The sequence below is a fragment of the Podarcis pityusensis genome, assembly GCF_964106645.2.
Source record: "Podarcis pityusensis genome assembly, chromosome: Z".
NCBI lineage: Eukaryota > Metazoa > Chordata > Lepidosauria > Squamata > Lacertidae > Podarcis > Podarcis pityusensis.
Genome location: NC_138044.1, coordinates 43,189,198 through 43,192,614, shown reverse-complemented (window position 1 = coordinate 43,192,614; position 3,417 = coordinate 43,189,198). Strand labels below are relative to the sequence as shown.

Sequence of the window (3,417 nt, the reverse complement as noted above, 5' to 3'; positions counted from 1 at the left end):
TGTCTATGTGAGTCTGTCTTGAACATACCACCTACAATTTGAAATGCCTGTCGGTTTCCAAGTGGAAGTTCTACCCATGAAGGGCTGACGTGATGGCACCTTTGTGGTATCAGTGCCCCACTTGTGTGCATTCTTTCCTAAACGACAGTTTAATTTTACATCGGCCTGACACTGTGCTCTTTCTCAGTCAGTAGGATTGAGTCAGTTTGTGTTTAACATCAGGCTTATCTTAACATTTACATTGCTAAACCATAGATTAAATCGTGTGCTATGCATTACATAAGGAGATTTGCGTTCTTGTTTTACTGATGTTTACGCAGTGGCGAGGGGCGAGGGGAATTAAGTTGGACATGAAATGGAGGTGAGGGGAATCAGTCGTTGGCTTACCCAGAAGTACTGTATAGGCTATAGCAGGAGGTATGGGTGTTTGCTGGAGAATGAAAGGGGGGGATTCCTTTGGTGAAAGTATGAGTGGGTGATCTGTGGACCTCAATACCCATCAGCCCCAGGCATCATGGCTAATGGTAGATGCAGCACTATGGTACTTGCTGCCACAGGAGGCAGGGATGGCCAGCAATTTGGATGGCTTTGAAATTTGTGGAAGAGAAGGCTACTGATGCCTCCACAGAACAGGATTAGACACTAGATAGAAATGGCTAGGGACGCGGATGGCACTGTGGGTTAAACCACAGAGCCTAGGGCTTGCCAATCAGAAGGTCACCGGTTTGAATCCCCACGATGGGGTGAGCTCCCGTTGCTCGGTCCCAGCTCCTGCCAACCTAGCAGTTCGAAAGCACGTCAAAGTGCAAGTAGATAAGTAGGTACCGCTCTGGAGGGAAGGTAAACGGCGTTTCCGTGCGCTGCTCTGGTTCGCCAGAAGCAGCTTAGTCATGCTGGCCACATGACCCAGAAGCTGTACACCAGCTCCCTCGGCTAATAAAGCGAGATGAGTGCTGCAACCCCAGAGTCGGCCACAACTAGACCTAATGGTCAGGGGTCCCTTTACCTTTTAGACACGGCTAATCCATCAGGCTCTTTTGATTTTCTAATGTCAGGGCTGAAGGAAATGTGGTATCCAGCTACATTTTACTCAAAGCAGACCCATTAAAACTGATAGACCTAAGTTGATCATTGCCATTAGTTTCAATGAGTCTGCGATCAGTAGAAAGTAGTGGAAGACTACCCATTGTAGAATGGTATCAAACTGATACTGGCAGTAGAAACGTAGAGTTAGATCCAGACTGAAGTTGGATCCACACAATATGTTTATAGCTTTCCCCAAAGAATCCTGGGAACTGTAATTTGTTAAGGGTTCTGGGAATTGTAGCGCTGCGAGGTAAATTGTGAGGAAAAGGGCTCCATGGGCTCTGTAAATTATAGTTCCCAGAATTCTTTGGGGAAAAGTTATGTGTATGTGTTAAATATAAGGTGTGGATGTGCAGTCAGTCACACAGAGCACAGTCTCAATGACTGGGTTCTATTCTAAGTATGACTAGTAGAAGTGCAATCTTGTGCATTTGGTAGGTAGCTGTGCATACTGACCAGAACAGAAGGCCAGCCTTTTCTTACATATGCGTAGGTGGTATCTTTCTGCAGCCAAAGCTTGCTTCTCTCAGTGTGAGGTTAAATCCACACTACAAGGATGTATCCCAAATAGCAATACTGCTACACAGATGTTCAGCGATGCCTCTATCACTTTTGAGTGGAATTACCACAGCTTCACACAGATGTTCAGCGATGCCTCTATCACTTTTGAGTGGAATTACCACAGCCTCCTTCCTTCCTTCCTTCCTTCCTTCCTTCCTTCCTTCCTTCCTTCCTTCTTCCCTCTCGCCCTCCCCCTTCCTATTGTGGGGTTAGAAGGAGAGGTCATTTAACCCAAGCCTCTGTTCAGTTCAAGATCTTACAATCAGGGGTTCCAACTTGAATAAAATATTGGGGGGAAGGAAAATATGCCCCACCCTGCAAAACCAATCACATGACAGGATGTACCCACACCATTTGAATGACATTGCCTTGGGCGGGCGCAAAGGGACCTCAGCCCCTAGGAGTTGGCCCCTATGTTTACAATGTAGGAGGCAGCTACACGTGTACCTGACAGATGACCACGTGCCCTCTGCTTCTCTTGAGGCATGCTGTTGTTCCACTGCCATAACTTTCTCATAAAGTTTAGCCAAAATCTGATTGCCAACCATTTCCACTGGCCTACTAGAGTAAGCCTGCTCCATCTTCTCTGTGACAGGCCTCCTGATCTAAGAAGGGTTCTATCATGCCTCTCCTTAGTCTTCTCTGGGCTATATGCCTCTTTCCTTCTTTTCTTCCTATGAAGAACTGCTGCCAGAGAAACTCTAAGTTGTAACTGCAACCTGTTTATGGGCTTCCCCTAGGAATCATTCCAAAAGTGCACCCACAGACGCAAAGTTCTGAATGATCAGGCCTTGAAATCATCCAGAAAAATTGTTCATGTTCTCTGGAATGTGGTAAATCTCAAGTTTCGCCACATGGGGGCACATCCAGAAGAAACTGTCACCCTGTGAAAAATGACAGGTAAAAATCACATTGTGGCAGGTTTTAACTTATTGTGAAAGACTGGGGGGATCTGGCTGCAGCGAGGACAGTCTGGGAGGGTTACAAAACATCAAGCAGCACCAGATTGGGACATTTTGACATGCTAATTGGGGGGAAAAACACCTCTCTAATTCTGTAGCCTTACTCTGAGGTAAATACTGGGGGAAACTGCCATATATGGAGGCAGCTGATTCATTTAGCTCATTGTTGTCAACAATGTTGGATCTCCAGGTTTCAGACAGAAGTTTTTTCTAGCCTAACCAGTACATACTAGGTTATTTGACCTGCACTGTCTGCATGCACTGCAGGTATTCTACCCCTGAGATATAGTCTGTCATCTCACACCTCTCCCTGTCACCTTGGCAACCCTTGTTTTGCACAGACCTAAAAACTTTCTCTGATGTGTAGATGCCTGGCCATTGTGTCATAATGGCTTGAATTCAACCAGCCAGGTGGCCAGGCGGGTTGGCATATACTGGCCCGTGGATTCCTTACCTGCCACAGTTCTGTAGCTTGCATTTTCCCTTCCTATCCCAAATATTAGCTAGATTTTGACATTCATTAATTTATTGGGTTTAGCAGACTCTCTCCTTCCCACCATAACATTAGCAAAGCTATGTGTTTCTGCCAATTGCTGCTCTTGCAAAAGGGTCACTGTGTGGTTTATCATTCTCATAGAGGTGGCTGGAACCTATTTGGGCTGTTAGGAAGAAAGGCTGAGAGGCCAGAGGAAGGTGGAGCCAAAGCCAATGACAGGCAGAGCTACCTAATTCTAGTTTTGTCCCCCATTCTCCTCCTTGCTAAGTCCTACAGGGGTGAAGCTGAGGAGGAGCACAAAGAAGATGACAG

General features: G+C 46.2%; 1 long non-coding RNA gene across 1 annotated transcript; it reads right to left on the bottom strand.

Annotated features, from left to right (window-relative positions):
* Nucleotides 1-2,353: 2,353 nt before the first annotated feature.
* LOC308468797 lies at nucleotides 2,354-2,888 on the bottom strand. Its single transcript, XR_013981885.1, has 2 exons — nucleotides 2,714-2,888; nucleotides 2,354-2,531 (listed from the first exon to the last, which is right to left on the bottom strand). It is a non-coding gene; the product is annotated as an uncharacterized lncRNA (long non-coding RNA).
* Between the last annotated feature and the right edge of the window lie 529 nt (nucleotides 2,889-3,417).